The 16700-nt window shown below is 45.6% G+C and overlaps 1 long non-coding RNA gene across 1 annotated transcript; it reads left to right on the top strand.

The window, feature by feature from the left end:
• Positions 1-434: 434 nt before the first annotated feature.
• On the top strand, positions 435-16485 carry LOC135280159 (uncharacterized). Its single transcript, XR_010347208.1, has 4 exons — positions 435-489; positions 4974-6040; positions 13442-13544; positions 15450-16485. It is a non-coding gene; the product is annotated as an uncharacterized LOC135280159 (long non-coding RNA).
• The last annotated feature ends 215 nt before the right edge of the window (positions 16486-16700 follow it).

Here is a 16700-nt window from a genome sequence, read left to right as displayed (position 1 = left end):
AAAAAACCAAACCCACCTTTCATCCAAATCCCCAAATGCTGCCCATCAATTTAAGTCCTGTTCCTGTATTTTCCCTGATCACAGGACTTAATTTATGCTCAGGACTTCATGTTTGATTTTGATCAAGTCACTTTACCTTCTCAGGAGGGAAATTCATCTGCCCTAACTCTGCTATCTAAGCCCAGCTGTCTGCTCCAAGCTTTCTGCAGAGGCTCCCAGTGTTGTCAGACACTCAGAGCTCCCCAGAGGATGCTTCATCTTCTCCTGGCAGAGGGGCCCAGGTCTCTGACTTGGTGATCATCAATCTTGGATCTGTGCTCTGCTGCTTGCCCAGCAGGACACATCTGATCCAGATCAGGAGTGATTTATGCTGGCCTTGGAAACAGATAAACTCAGAGCCAGCAGAGCAGGGCAGCTGTGAGATCAGGGTAACTCTCCCCCTCCTTCACTCTTCTGCCTGCTCTGTACATTTGCATCTCAATCCTGCAGGTATTTATCCACATTTAATTGTGGGGAGGTTCATGGAAACAAGCAAGGCACTGATTTCCTGCAGGATTGGGGCCCAGGATTGCAAACTTTCAGGTGAAGGGCTGTTCCCCAGCAGGTTCCTGTGCAACAAGCACTGTGTGATTCCAGCTGAGCCTTCCAGGCCCCAAAATATTAAATCATTGTCACCGAGCTCGGCACCAGCTGACAATCAAACCTCTTCCTGCTGCTGGGATGAAGGAACAGGTGCTGCTTACAAAGGTGCCCTCAGCTTCCCGAATTTTCCTCCGCAGACTGAAATGAATTCAGCACAGCCTCCCCTCAGTGATCCAAACCTGAAATCAAATCCTGGGTTTTATCAGGGGGATGCTTGCCAAAGCACACAGCAGAATGCCTCTCTGATCCATCCAGGAGGATCAGCCAGAGCCAGGGCATGTGGCAAGGAGGAACTTCTCAGAAGCACTTGGACTTGGAAAGCATCCCCAGGCAATTAAAGCCTGCATGAACCCGAGTTTTGCTCCTGCTTGTTTGCAGAGTTAAAACATTCCCTTAAAAAGGAAACAAAACCAAATAGGCCTCAGCAGCTTAATGAGGATTTTATTATCCTACCTCTTATTTACTGGTATGGAAATGCTCAGCTCGTGCTGTTAAATAGCAGCCTGTTTCTTTTTTCCATTTTCTTGGGCTTTTAGCTAATCAGCTTGAAAATGCACTTGCCATTAATCTGATAACCACCATTTCCTTCAGCAATGCTCAAACCCTGGTGTTCAGGTTAATGTTGTTTGAAGATGAGATCTGATTCATTTGTCACATCTTTTTAATTATGAAAGGCAATTTAGGTATAATTATCCCATTTTCTGAGCTTAAGATGAGTTCACTGTTCACCCTGGCCAACTCTCAGCCCAGTTCTCTGCACCAGTCTCTTCCCAGTTTAGATGATTAAATGACCAGATTGCTTTGGACATTCATTTTTTTGTTCCTTTCATGGAAGCCCCAGGAGCCCAAAACATTTTAATGCCCTGTGTATACACAAACCTCGACAGGAGAATGGGCACATCCCAGTGCAAAAACAAGTGTCAGAAATCAGTTTGTTGGCAAAACATTGGGAAATATCTGCCTGCAACCCCTAAGAGAGCCCTGATGATTCCCATCAGGGTGTTTAGGTGCATTTATGGACTGCAGTGGGGCTTTAGCTCTGCCTCTGGCAGCTGCCTGCTCTCAGAGAACAGCAGGGCTCTGGCTCAGAGCTCTGGTTTGTTCTCCAAGTCCAGACAGCTCCTTTTGGGGTGAACAGGAGCTTTTTCTAACAGGAAACACGGGTGAGTTCCCCAAGCAGCCTCAAAGGTGGGAGGAGAAAATCTGCTTGAGGTGTCAGGTCATTGCTGATGAATGATTTTCAGGGAGCATCCCAGTCAAAAGGAGTCTCAGATTGTCTACAGGGTGTGCAAAAAAAAGGATTAAAGACCTTCTGGCAGCCAGGTGTGTCCTCAGCACATCACCTTGACAGAACTGTAGATGCCACAAGTTGCCTGGGAGGGCAGCTCTGTTCTGGGTGGCTCCTCTGTCAGATCAGCTTCTCTGGGCATTCAAGGAGGAAAAAATACAAACCCTGAGCACACAGAAATGAGGCTGGTGAATTGCAGAGGCCAGGTGCAATGCCTGGTGCTCGGCAAGGCTTGATTGGATTTGTTCTCCTGATGTCCCCTCTGGTGACAAAGGAGGAGACCACAAAATGAATCCCCAGCTCCAGAGCAGCCTGGGAATGACAGGGAAAGGATCAGCCAAGGGAAACGCTGAGGCCTCTGCTGCCAGGGCAGGCTGGGCACGTAGCACTGAAAACTGCCCTTCAAAATGTCAATCTCCACAGAATCGTGGATATTCCATGGGATCTGCAGGGACATCTTTAGCCCACTCTTCACAAAATACACTTTTGTCCTCAGCTGCCATAACCCTGGGAGATTCATCAGCATGGCTGGGTTCTAAAAAGGCATCAAATCACATAATACATGGGGATAGTCAGCTTGCTCTTACCTGCATTTTAAAGGAATTCACTTGTCCTTAAATAATCTACACATGTTAATTAGAGGCTAGTAAAGTAGCTTAAATGGTGTGAAATTAGAGTGAATTATTCATGTAATTTCTTAGCTGCGGTGGTTGCAGATAATGTTTTTGTTTGGGGGTTAAAAAAAAGACTTAAATAATGAGAAGATGGAAATTCTTATTAATTTGTTTGCTCAGGAATAGAAGCTTTTTTTTTCTTTTTCTGGTGAACAGGGCTTCAGTTTAGAAGAGCTCTTCAGCTGAGAAACAAACAGCCATTCATTAAGGCAGAACATGTTGACCAATCCTTAATCACTGAGTGGCCTCAAACCACTTCCAGAGATAACAGGGATGCAAAAATAGCCTTTTGCAGGCTACACAGCCCATCTCCTCTGCCCCTGGCAAAATGTTCCCTGCAGCAGGAAAAGTAATTTAGAGGAACATTACAAGTTTACCATTCTTTAAGAAGCCTTTCTGCAGAGAGAGGAACAGATGGGTCCATTTGTCCTTGGGAGCAGAGGCCACTGTGGGTGATGCTCCTTGAACACAAAACCAGTGGCCTGGGGTTTATTTGACTCTCTCTGAGAACAGCTCCACACTTGGATCTTTCTCTCTCCCAACCTGGGGCTGCACCCATAGTAGGGGTGAAGATGAAAGGCAGAATTGAAAAATACTAGTTTAGCAGGTTCTGACTCGGAGCAAGTTTGCTAAAGCAAAATTAATAAGACTTAGATGGAAAGCTAATTAGCAGAAAGGCAATTAAGCTATCCCAACAGGAGCCATCTTCAGTGCCTCAGCTGGAACATGCTGTTCTCTCCCACCAGGTAGAGCGGTTCCAGTGTCATCCAAAGTGTTCAGCTAAAGAAAGCACAACCTCATTTATCTGTTTGAAAACAAATCTAAAACCCAACAGGGAAAATATATCAAGAAAGTGAACAGAGAGGAGTAGAAATTCAGTAATAAGAGCTGAAGAAATGCAACAAAGAGGCTGCATCTGCATTTGTCTACACGGGCCCAACAGCGGCACTCGATGGCACCTGAAGATGTTTTAAATCTCTTTACCCACCTACAAGGAAATCACCTTCTTCTAAATGTCAGAGATGGCATTCACTGCTTTTATAATTTATATGTGCCTGCAGGCTGGATCCCAGAAGAGCCTCCTTGCTTTCCCTCATCCCCAAGCTCTCATGCAGGGAGAGATTTCAGCCTGCTGAAGGCTCAGCAGTACAAACACAAGAGACAGAATAAGAAGGGATGCACAGTGATCCCACAGAGCTTTTCCAAAATGCAGGGAAATGCAGGAGCCGTGTAAAAAAGCACCTGAGGATGTGAAATTTGAGCGCAAGCACCAGCCCAGGGCTGTAACTCAGCCATGCTCACTTGGAACAGGGAGCAGCCCCCACTTTTCATTAAAGGGTTGAATTCCTTTGCTTTTCTGCAGGACAGAAGTTTATTTAGAGGGGCATTGCTCAGGAGTAGATGGCATAAGGGGAGTTCACAGGCTGGTGTAGCCCATAATAATCTGTTCATGTTCCTGTCTCCAAAGTCAATGGCAAACACAGCAACAGCCCCAGTTTCAACTCCCAGTTTAGTGCCCTACTCACTAGACCACAAAATTGTTTTTCATATAGACGGACACATAAAGATATGGATGGATGGCTCAAAGCCTGCTTTTATTGCCATATGGACACCTAAAAATTAGCATGTTAAAATGCAAAGGACTTTATCTGCTGCATATTAATGAGTTCCAATCTCCTACAATGAGGCAATAATGAAATGACCTATAAAAGCAGTTAACATCAGTGGAAGTGAGATCAAACAGAGCTTTGCTGCTAAAAACCCTCCTCTGACTACAGAGGAGCCCACATCTCATCACAAATTGCCTGCCCTTTACAGCACAGCCATCTCAAATATGTTTGAACCATTTCTGGGGTCAAATATCCAGCGGAATGTTGTCCATCCCCCTAAAATCCTGGGCTGCCTTCTGTCCCCTCGTCCTGCAAAACTCCTGCACCTTCAGTGGAAACCTCCCAGCACTGTCAGAACCAGGTTCAGACCTGGCCCCTCTGTGTCTGTGGATGGACATCCTGAAGGAATTGATCTTAAATACCAATAGGGGGTCCTTTTTCCCCCCACCCTGCTGAGATTGGTGAGTCCCCTTTGGGTTTGGGTGTTCTTGCACCGCCAAGACACACCCTGCATTGCAGATATTCCCTGGGAGAGCAAGGGAAGCAGGGAAGCTGCAAAGCCCCAGCAGGAGGGATGGAACATATGTCTCCAACAACATGAAACACTCTGGGTCAAGCTCTCAACGGGAGAACTCCCACAGATTCCCAGAAACCACAAACATGATCTTCACGCCTTGCCAGGCGCTCCAAATACGTGATCCTCAGGGGGGGAATAACTTCAGATTTGCCTTATCCCCATTTTCCCTCTGTTTATTTCAGCTGATCAAAGAGGCAAACACGGCGGAGAACATCCCTGTCATGTTTTAAGTCCTTGTCTAAGGACATGAAGAGCAGCCAAAAAACCTGGTGGGTGCTTGGAGAGCCGACAGTGCAGGACACACGAGGCTGTCGCTCCAATTGCAGATGAAGTGTTTTGATGTCTGGAAACCTCAAGGATGGAGCAATCCCAAGCTGGAGAGGGTTACACCAAGTTCTTGAAACTTTGAAATTGATTTCCCTGGAAATTTGGATCCATCAGCATTTCCAGTGAAATTAAAAGTCCACAGGATTCCGCTAAAAGGGAAGATTGCGGGCGAATCCACAAACACTGAGTACTTCCCCCCCCCTAATTAATATAATTCTTTTCTTCTTCAAAGTGTTAGGCTATTTCATGACAAACTCAAACAGGGGACACTTTGATCTAAAGAATAAGGTGGTTCAGATCTCTGCTAATTAGCAGCTGTCCTTACAGATTTTGGCAATGAGTTTGATGGAAAATTGTATTATTATCTGTTCTGCCTTACTCTGTGCTTAGGATGGGAACAGCACAGAGCATTTATTTGACATGATGGGATGTATCATGTAGACATCAGTGTTGTACATTTTGAAAGAAAACAAAAAAAAATAAAATTAGAGGTATGAAAGTGAAAATGAAAGAAACACAATTTGTAATAATTGATTGGTCACCTAGAAAGAAGATCTTTCCGCAACCAAGAATAACACTTTTAAAACACAACATTAAAAGGAATGTTATAAATAATATTAATAGGAAATGCAGCAAACGTTCATGCAATTTTGTTAACTTTTTTCTGCTGGCAGCACAACATTTTTGGGACGTTTTAGTGCAGGGACCCATGCCTTTGCTGACATAAGGAAGGGTTTCTGTTTTATAAAAAGCCCTTTAAGGGCTTCCCTTAAGGGAAGCACCTGCCTTCCAGCCCTGCCCACAGCACTATTTAAACCAGCCAGGTGGGCCAGGCCAGGGGATGAAAGTTTCAGGAGCTGCTGCACCACAAGGGTTTCTCAGCTGTGTGGAGGCACCTGGAAAGAAAGAAAGAAAGAAAAAGGTACTGCTGGGGGCACTGGGGTGAAAAGATTGTGGGGCTGAAATGTTTTGTCTTTTGGAGACTCTGAATTGCATCAAAGGATGGAATTGAGCACCCAGTGGGGTTTTGGATGGGCATTGGAGTGAGGAGATTTTTGGGTGTTGAAGCATTTTGTCATTTGGAGATTCTGAATTGCATCCAAGGATGGAGTTGGTGACCCAGTGGTGTTTTGGAGGAGAAAACTGAGAGGTTTTTGGAGTGGGGCCCTGTTTGCTTCAGAGCTTGGGCTCTGGCTGGTGGAGCAGTTGTGCCTTTGGTCCTGCAGTGCCTCATCCCCAGTGCTGCTGAGCGGTTTCTGTCCTTGGGGTGTTGGGATGGAGGCTGAGCTCTGCCAGGGCTCTGGCATCCGTCAAAACCCAGAGCTGAAATGCAGCATTCTGCTTTTCCTGGCCTGTAGCCTTCAGTAGGACGTTGTGGTTTTCTCCTTTCATTTCACTCTTGATGAGAAATCCATCCCAGCATGTTATTTTATGTATTAAAAATATGCTTTAAACGCCTAGCACTGGTTCTAGCAGTTGTCTGCAGTATTTTTGTTTTAAGATGCTTAAAGTATGAATAATGAGGACAGAAGGAGTGGGTCAGGGGATCAGGCATTACGTATCCAGAAGAAACAGGAAGGAATAGCATTTGGAAAACAAAATTATTTCCTTGATTGAACTCTTGACATGGATGAGAATTAACTTTGCCAAACCCAGATGGTGCTGCAAGGAACAGTGAAGTTAATTCTTCCTCTTGCTGAAGTGCAGTGTAACCTATTTGTCCTTTCTCTCTCCTCGTTATGTGGTGATGAGATCAAAGCTGACATCTGGCTGCAGTTTTGCTGAAACTGGGCAAGTGATACTCTCTGCTGAATTCATAAAGAGAAAATATATTTGGAAAGGGAAAAGCTACTGGGGCTGCCTCCCAAAAGTTTGAGTGTTCAGCAAGTGTCTGGTGTGCTGCAATATCTGCTGCTGCCTTGTGCTCAAAGGTAATGGATTAAACATTCATGTGATAAACCAAATTTATCATCTCAGCCTTGTTGCTACATTAATCTACAGGGTCGTTTTCACACTGCTGTGGTATTTACATCTGTGAAAAGGGATTATAAACCACAGTTGTAGTTCAGAGCCTGCGTGCTCCAGTGGCAGAGGATGGAGGCTCCTGCTCCTCCTCCAGTGCAGGCTGACCTGGGGCACATTGAATTCTTGGGCTGCAGCTCAGTGTGTGTCTGCTCCTCTTGATGGGTGGGTTGTGCCCTGCTGTGTTAAAAACCACTTAAAAATGTGTAAAAGGAAGAGAATCAAATATACAGTGGACCAGAACAACTTCTAAAATACGCTATCCTTTTTAAAAATTATTCTTTTTGCATCCTCCAAGTGAAGTGAAGGGGCCTTGCTCTGGTGCAGAGCCCAGGGCTGGCAGGAGCTGTTTCCCCGTGTGCTGTACAGGGAAAAGCTCTGATTTGTCCCTTTCATTCCATTTAATTTTCACAGCTGCACTTCTAAATTCTGTGTCCAAATACAAGGTGACAGTGGCTCCTAGGAGCTGAGCAAGCAGCATATTTCTGAATTTTAACTACATGGTGTTCAATACCACTTTGGGATGTGCCATGCTCTCGGTGAGGGGGGCATTTAGAGAAGTGAAATTCACATTTTTCCAGCTTTTGAGCAGGACTTTCCTTCCAGTGGCATCTTGTGACTGTAAAGGCTGTGGGTACTTAGTGTTCCCTGGAGTTCCAATATGAAAAGTGAAATATTTTGGCCCTCCCTGTGTCACTTGAGATGGCTGAGAAATGCTCTGTACCTGCAATGACAGATTTAATGTTCTCACAATTCTACATGAATTTCAATTACTTTTGAAAACTTGCTGCACAGCAAGTTTCAGATGAGCTGATATTGTATACTCTGAGTATTCAAGTAAGGGGTTAAAATATCATTTAAGAGCTGTCTGAATACCCTGTCCCCATCACATTGAAATTGTCCATAACTCCTCCAGTCCTCACATTATACAAGTGAGTCCCTTGAACTCAGAGAGCAATTCCTGGGAGGAGGCTGGAAAATGCCTCCCCCTGCCCCTGTGCTTTGTAAAAGGAGGCTGCAGGGATGGAAACTGTCCTTGGGGAAAACCGGTGACCATTTATTTTCATAAATAAATTAAGTCTGTGTGTGAATGGCACAAAATTCCTCACAGACTCTCCCACTGAAGCACATTCTTGTCTCTGCTTCCCTGGCAGCAATAAACAGGTGTAGGAACTCTTTTACCTTTAAATGTGTTCACTCCGAATTCACAACTCTTCCCAGGACAGAATATCCCAAATCTGGGATGTTTTGTGACCACAAGATCATTTTCCTGTTGTCTCTGTCCTTCTTAACTCTGAATTCAGAACTTAATTCTTTCCTGTTTGTGAATGATTTCAAATCCTCTGCTGAAGTCTCTTAAAAGAGCTCACTGAATTTGTCAGCTGCCTTGGAGTGTGTGCAGATGATAGCAGACAAATCTCTCGTGCTAGACAGCCTCAAGCTGAATTTAACACTTAATCTAGGTCTGCAGTTTGTGGAATATCTGTCTCCCAAGTGAGGCTGGATCTCCAGGCTGGGCTCTAGAGATCTCTGGGCTTTGGAAGTTTTGGCTTGAAGCTCTGTCTCTAATATTAAAGTGAAATTATTCTGGGAGGAACACAGAGTGGTCCAAGGAATTTAGCAAGGTCTTTTCTTCCTCAGCACTTGAAAGCCTCTTTGGCTTCTCCTTGCTTGTTTTCACAAGATTTTGTGATCCACTGCAAAGAGAAGTGTTCCTTCAGTCCTTTAAAAAAAGCTGTTTGAAGACATAAAAATCAAGCTTGAAAAGCTTTGTTTGCCCAATTTTCTGAATCACAAGGTCCATTGTGTTTGGCTCAGCTGTGCTTGGGGAGTTGATGATGGGGATTTGCTTCCTCTGTGAGTGGGAGCTCCCCATGGATGGGGAATCTGCTGGGGGAGCTGGGGTGGAGCTGCCAGCTCTTGTGGGGACACCTTGGGGGTGTCAGCAGCTGAACCCTCAGGGCTGGACCTTCCTCAGACAAATGGAATTAAAATAGTCAGTGTTTACCTGTGGAAAAGCTGCTTTGTGAGGAGCTCGTGAAGGTCATGCCTGTCCTGCTGAGAGCTCTCATCACTCTCTGCAAGCACCTTGTGCACTCTCAATTAATTGCCCATTAATTTGGAACCACAATGCTGCCTTATTAATTATGGATTACCCTGAAAACCTCTTTAAACCATGGCTGGGGCTGGGTCAAGTCCTTCCTTTCTGGCCCTGAGGTAACTCCACCACTGACTCAGGTGATCTCTTGGCTTTTATTTGTTTAAGGGAGATCACAAACTCTCAAATCCCAGTGCCTGAGGAGCACCTAAAAAACTGTTTGCTGTGATTTACTTGGATTCAGGTTGAGCCAAAACAACCCAGGAGCTTTCTGAGGCTTTAGGGTGTGCCTGGGGATCAATATTGAAATTATGGAGCTATTTTGCATTGTTCAGTCATGAGGAAATCTTGCAGGAGGGGCTCTCCCTGTTTCTTACAGCTGGTTTGGTGCACAGAGCAAAATTTTCCATCAGGCACACAGGATCATTTAAGAACAAAGGGTAAATAAAATAATAACCAAAAATAAACTTAGAACATGCCACCTTGTTATTTGTCCTTTAATGTTTTCAAAGCATTTGCATTTCAAAACACACTAATCTGTCCACTTTGATTTATTTTTATTGAAATACAAATCAAACTCCAAGCCCAAGGGAAGGTGGATTTTTTAAATATTTTTTTTTTAGCCTATGGCAGCAAAACAATTTTAATTTCTTTTAAATGTATTCTGCTCTCCTTTGTTCTTGCTCAGTCAAAACATATATGGATTTCAGGGAGTTTTGCTCAATCAGGGGGTGACTGAGCGCTGCAGAAGGAGATTTGGGGTGTGTTTTTAGCTCTGTACAACTCCCAGGCGTTGAGGAAGGTCCAGGAGCTGCCCTGATTCTGTGATTCCATGGGAAATTCATTGGGAAATTCCGTGGTTTTGGGGAAGGAGGGAACCTGAGGGGAGGAGTTCTGGGATGATTCCCTGGCAAGCAGAGGATGCTGTGGCTGCCTGGGCCCTCTGCTCCAGGGAGGTGCTGGAGTGAACTCCAGGCTGGTTTTGGGTACAAATTCAGCTGTTTCAGGTGCCCCCCAGCTCCTGGGAGGTGCAGGGTGGCTCTGAACCCCAAACCCCCCCAGTGCTGGGGGAAGAAACCCTCAGGAACTTTGGGGCACTTTGTGCATCTGCTGCCATCTCCAACCATCATTTCCAGGGGGACAAAAACACCAGGGGAGGTTCTGAGCATTCAGCTGACCCCAGTGGGTTCCAGAGAGGACCCAAGGAGCCCATGGGGGACCCCAGACTGGAAATCTGCCTCTCCCAGGGCAAAGCAGGCACTGGAGTGTCACCACGATGTTTTGTGAAAAATCCCCTTGCCAGGATTTTCTCCTGGGAAGCTGAGAAGCTTCAGCTTCTCCCCGTGTTTTGCTGCTTTGCAATGTGATTTGGAGATTGTTTATCCAGCATGTGAATTGTTTTAATTTAATGATCAATTGTGGTCCAGCTGTGTCGAGGCTCTGAGCAGTCACGAGTTTTTATTATTCATTCTTTTCTAGCCTTCTAATGTATCCTTTTCTCTATAGTTTAGCATAGTTCTAATATGTAATTTATTTTAATATAATAAATCAGCCTTCTGAGACCTTGGAGTCAGATTCTCATCTCTTCCCTCGTCCTAGGACCCTCACAAACATCACCACACTGGGGGCTCCTGTAGGAGTGGGAGGATCAGAGTGTGTGATTAACCTGCTTGGTTAATGGAATTTCATCCTCCAGGATGAAATTCTCCCTTGTCATGGCATGTCCCAGGGATCTGCTGTTGTCAAGTGCCTTCCAAGAGGCTCCTTCTGTGGTAAAAAAATGGAAGAATTTTGCAGTGAAAGGTTCCTGAGATCCTTCAAGCAAATATTGCTTCCAGCTCTGGGCTGGTTTGCACTGACACAGGGGGAGAAATGGAAAATGGCAGATTATTCCCATTATTTGAGGGAAAGAAAAAACCACAATGGCTTTAAAATATCCTTTAAATATTTCATGCTTGTTTCCTGGGAGCCAAAAGCTTCCCTTAAATCACACTGGGCCCAGCCAGGCAGAGAACATCCAGAGCTCATGGCCACTGTGGGTATTTCTTATTCCTGGGTTAGAACCAGGGGATGCAATAGATCAGAAAGCAATTTATTCCCCTTGCTAGAAGAGTTATTTTCCTAAATTGTTGATCCCTCCATCTTTTCTTCCCTGTCTTCACCTCACTTCTCTGAATATCTGATACGTGAGCTGAGAGGAAAAAATCTCTTTCCCCACCATCACATTCTCTGCATGTGAAAAACGGGGAACAATTTTCAGCTCAATTCATATTTTTAGCACAAAGTGGGATGATAATTCAGTTCTCTTCAGCTAGGGATGGAAGGAGAATCAGGTAATTGCCTAATTAGGAATTAAGGAATGGGAATTTGGGGAATTAGCCTAAAGACTTTATTTTTGCCTGTTGGAGTCTGGTTTTCTTGTTACCATCCTTATTAATTCTTTCCTAATGCCTTGTCCCATGACAAAACACCTGGTACAAGGAGCATCATTCCAAAGCTGTCTGAAGGTGTGGTAAATGTTGAGTGGGGGGATGAAAGCAGCACAAGGTTTTGCCCCTCAAATTGCTTCCAAAAGGAAAAGGCAGGGAGATGCCAGGCCACATTTCTATGTGAAAATTCTTGTGTTTGGCTGAGCTTTGGATGTGTGGAGAGACTGGGCTTTGCTTTCTGTGTGTGCCCCTGGAATGGTGTGCTGGGCAGGGCACAGCAGGAATGTGCAAGGCAAGATTAGCAGCCAGAGCACATGATCTCAGAGGAGGAGGAGGAATGACAGAAAATCCAAGTGGAAATTTACAGCTGCAGCTGGAGACACTTGAACTGTATCAGAATAACCTCAATAATGCTGCTCCTCTGGATATGCTGCAAAGGAATAACCCATTTCTTTGTTCTAATGAATAATGGAAAAGGCACTCCAACACTACTAATTAGGAAAGATTTAATTCTGGTGGCTTTTATTAGGGAATATTAATAAGCAACATCTTGAGCAGCGTTGCAGCAGAGTGGAGATGTGCAGAGGAGGTTTGAACGCAGGGCTCTGGTAAAAGCTGCCAAAGAGAAAGGTGGGAAAACTCCAAAACCCGTCATGGAAGGGAGGCTGCTCTGGCTCAATTCCCAAGCTGTGGTGAGAGGTACTGGAAACTCTTCAGGAGACCTGATCCCAGGCAGGAGGGACTCCTGCACCTTGATTTCAGTGCTGCTTTGGGTGCAGGGCTTGTGCATGAGCTGAATTGCTCCAGCTGCTCTCTTGGGATGCCAAAAGGGCACCAAAAAGCTCTTTTCAATATAAACAGGCAGTGGTGACAAGTGGGACCTGTTCCACCAGCACAGAGGGATGTGCTGCATCTCCCGAGGAACAGCAGCACCAGTCGCTGCACAAACTTCTCTTCCTGCTGCTCTCAGTGCAGGAAAGGTCATGGGAGGTGTCACTGAGGGAGCTGTGGTGATCCCTTCTGTTTGTGGGGCACACTCCTCTTGGACAGCAATGGTTGTTCACCAAGCTGCTGTGAGATAGAACAGGGTCTCTTGAGCTGCCCCCCCCGGAAAGTGTGATTACAACAGACCTCTCGAGCCTTTTCTGAAATTCTAATTACTCCTAAATGTCTTTTAGCAGGCCTGGTTTGAACCCAGGTTCAGCTCTGAAGATGAAATTTGTGATTTTCAGGGGTTTGTTGGTGCCAGGGACTCGAGATGTGTGAGCAGCTGGATGTGGCAGAGCTGCAGTGGATGGGTCTCTGGGTTATTAATTTATTAGGCTGGTTATTAAACAAGCTTTTCTATTCTTCATGGGTCATTCTAGGACCCATTTGAAAGGTCTCTGCAGAAGTAAACTAGGTCAGACTCAGGCACTGCAGTTTTGGGGTGAGTCACTTTTAATTGTGTCCATTGCTCAGCAGTGGGCACCACTCATCTCAGGAGTCTCCAGTAAATCCAATTGACTGGAGATGCTCAGTTTTGCTGGTGAACTGAGTAAGGACATGAGGATTTGACTTTTACAATGACATTAAGTGACAGTGACTGCTTGCAGCAACCTCAGTGCTGTTGGATGTAGTTTGAATGGACTCAGAAAATGTCTTTGAAATAGTTCCTCATCTGCCACATCTTGCAAACAAGACTTTGCAAGGCTGGAGCAAGCCAGGCAGAGCCCAGATTCTTCCTCTCTGCCTTTTTTTTTTCCTTCTCTCTGCTTTTTTTTTCCCCCCACAGGCATGGGCACAACATTAATTTGGAATATATTACATGTGATGTATGCTGGCATTTTGGAACCATCCTGCAAATGCTGTGAGGGATTTAATCTCCCCTCTGCCAGGTACTCATATCCTGTAAATCCTGAGGACACCAGGCTGACTATGGGGATGGAGCAGCTCTGCTGGGAGAGTTGGGATTGTTCAGTCTGGAAAAGAAAAGAAAAGGCTTTGGGGTGACCTCATTGTGGCTTTCCAGTACTTCAAGGAGCCAACAAGAAAGATGGGGAGAGACTTTTTAAAAAAATCTGGAGTGACAGGACAAGGGGCAATGGCTTCACACTGCCAGAGTTGGTTTAGATTAAATATTAGGAAGAAATTTTTCCCTGTGAGGGTGGGCAGGCCTGGCACAGGGTGCCCAGAGCAGCTGGGGCTGCCCCTGGATCCCAAGGCCAGGCTGGACAGGGCTTGGAGCATCCTGGGATAGTGGAAGATGTCCCTGCCCATGGCAGGGGTGGAATAAGATGAACTTTGAGGTCCCTCCCAACCCAAACTCTTCCATGGTTCCACTTCTCCCAGGCCTTGTATCTACATTTACATCTCATGTCTGAGGTGCAGACAGAAGACAAAGCTCCTCAAAGTTAAAGCCATTTTGACAAAATTGCAGTTTTAATATCTGATTTTGAATGAATCAGTGGCTGGGAGATGCTGCTCTGAGTGAATGCCCATCATGTGCCCTCACCTCATGAATTCCTCCATGAAGTGCACTGTCCCACCTTTTCCTGCATCTCCAGTTGGTAGCAGTGTGTTCAGCACAGGAAAATTCCACTAACACTTAAAATGCTGCAGTGGAAGCCATGCTAAAGTTTGAGGGGGAGAAAACCAAGGTTTAGATCTGCAGAGCAAGCAACTCCACTTGCTAATTATGCCCACTGAGGCTTCAGAGGAGGAAGCTTTTCATGAGAGTTACACGAATCCTGCCAGCTCTGCCTCCCTGCCTGATGCTCCAGTTCAATTTCAAGGGGGTGCATTTGGAAGAGAAGACAGTGGGATAACTTTTTCCTGTAATAGGTAGATAAATTCCACGTGCTTGGGGGGTCTTGTTGAGATTCTTAATGCATTTGACCCTTCTGAGATGCCTGCAGTGAGATGATTGCTGGCCTGAGCACCACCAGGCCTTGGGGAGTTTGCACGGAGCTGTCTGAACCCTGCACAGCTCTGCTGCACTGGCTGCTCTGACCGAAGCTGAGACTTTTTAAATGAGTTTAAATGTCCCAGAAATAGTTGGGGAGGCGACTCTTAACTGTGCTTTCTAAGGGGAATTGCCATCCCCTTAGAAAAATGTGTGTTTTCCTAAAAAGAACACCAACAGGAGAGAATCTTTTGGTGCATATCATAGATCAGGCTAAACCACTGAGCTACGCAGGTACTGGAAAATGCTTTTGGAGGGAGCTTTTAATGTCCAGAGATGGATTCATCAGGTCTGACAGCTCATTAGGTCTAATATTGGCCTTCCTCGTAGCTATCACTGGCGAGGAGTCTCCTGTGGACCTGTTCAGCTCAATCAAACACACACTTCCCAAGCAGGCCAGATGTGCTGCCCTCCCCAGTCAGCTCTGTGGATGTCTGAAACGAGACAGATGAGTCCCCACCCTGTGGATCCATCCTGCCTCTCAGTTGCTGCTGTTAATAACTTGGCAGCAAGGTGCCCTTGGTTCCACTTCTCCTGCATTTGTAAATAAATATTTGGTGTGTGGGTGACTCGGCCCCATTGATCTGAGGTAGTTATCTGAGGGTTGAATTGATTTCTTATCCCTGGCCAGTCAATGTTTTTCTAAGATGTGCCAATTGTCCACTGCTTAGGAAGCTCATCAAAATGTCAGGCTTAGTTTGAGTCCTGGCCAGATGGAGAGAAATTACACCCAGTCCCACGTTCTGAGGGAGACCCAGGGAGGTGCAGGCACGAAAATATCCTGAACTCATTTAGGTTTAAAAGATATCCCGGCTGATAAACCCCTCTTTGTTCACAGGTCCTCCTGGCAAGAGTCTTTTGTTGTGCCTGAGCACCTTAAGATAATTGATTTCCCTGTAAACGGGCTGGAGATGTTTCTCTGATGGAGATTGCACTTCTGTTCTGTTCACTTACTGTAAACTGAACAAAAAAAATGTTTATGTACAGAAATGGAGGGAGGGGAGTTTGTGATTGCTGTCTTTTCTTTTCATTGCAAGCCTTAATATCACTGAATAGCTGCCTATCACTCAGCTATCAAGTTTAATGATGAAGAGAGGAATAGAAATGTGGTTTTGGCTGGGCTCCTTATCCAAATGCTGTGATCTCTGTCACCAAGATTGACAAAGCTGCTGGTGCTGGGGTTTATTTATGCAGGTTGTTCTGGGGACAGGCTTCTCCTCATACTGCATCCCTGGGGACACTTGTCACTGCTGCTCAGGGACAGGGGCTGCTGTGCACTGGGATGCTCTGACATGCTGTCCATCTTGTCAGCTCCAATATTGCTCCCCAGTCAGCTCTGGGTGAGGTGTGTGGGAGTTGTGCTGTCCTGTCTGTCCATGGGATGTGCTGGGGTCTCTGAGTGGAGAGGTGGCTGCTCCTGAGCAGGAGTTGGTGCTGGAGCCACTGACCTGATATTGTTCTGAAGCCTGGTGCCATTTCCAGATCAGCATCTCAGCCCAGGAGCTAACCCAGGAGGGGTTAACACCACCTCGTTCCAGGATCACTGGGTTTAAAAAGCAGCAGAGATCCAGGAAATTTGAGGGTGCATAAATAATCAAACAAGGGCAGGTCAGTCACCCTGGAAGAGACTCCACCGAGCAAAGGAATTGGTTTGAAAGGTTGGACTTCAAAATACCTCTGGAAAATGATTTCCCATTTTAGAGGGGCAGCATTTAATGGCAGCAGAGCCTGCTCCTAAAAACCAGGCACAGGCAGCTGCCCCAGCCCCTGCCAGAGCTGCTCAGCCCCATCCAGGAGGTGCAGGGCTGTCCACAGCTGGGGTCTCTGCTGAGCAGATGGGCAATGTCCAGCCCATGGGACATAAACACTGGCTAAAGAACAGCTCTGTCCTGCCAGAAGGGGTTCTTTGGGTCTAAAGCAAAAAGGAATTTTCTGGTAAATGTAACATTAAGTGACTTCTATATTAAAATTTCAAACTTGCTCAATGGTACCTCAATACATCTGTACCCACCCTAATACTTAGGTTTTTCACCAATTTATATTTATTATTTTTTTCCAAAGCATGACAGCAGCTCAATATCTTCATTTC

This window comes from Passer domesticus, chromosome 13, assembly GCF_036417665.1.
Source record: "Passer domesticus isolate bPasDom1 chromosome 13, bPasDom1.hap1, whole genome shotgun sequence".
NCBI classification, from domain to species: Eukaryota; Metazoa; Chordata; class Aves; order Passeriformes; family Passeridae; genus Passer; species Passer domesticus.
The sequence above is the reverse complement of the archived record's forward strand: the minus strand, read 5'-3'. Positions and strand labels throughout refer to the sequence as shown.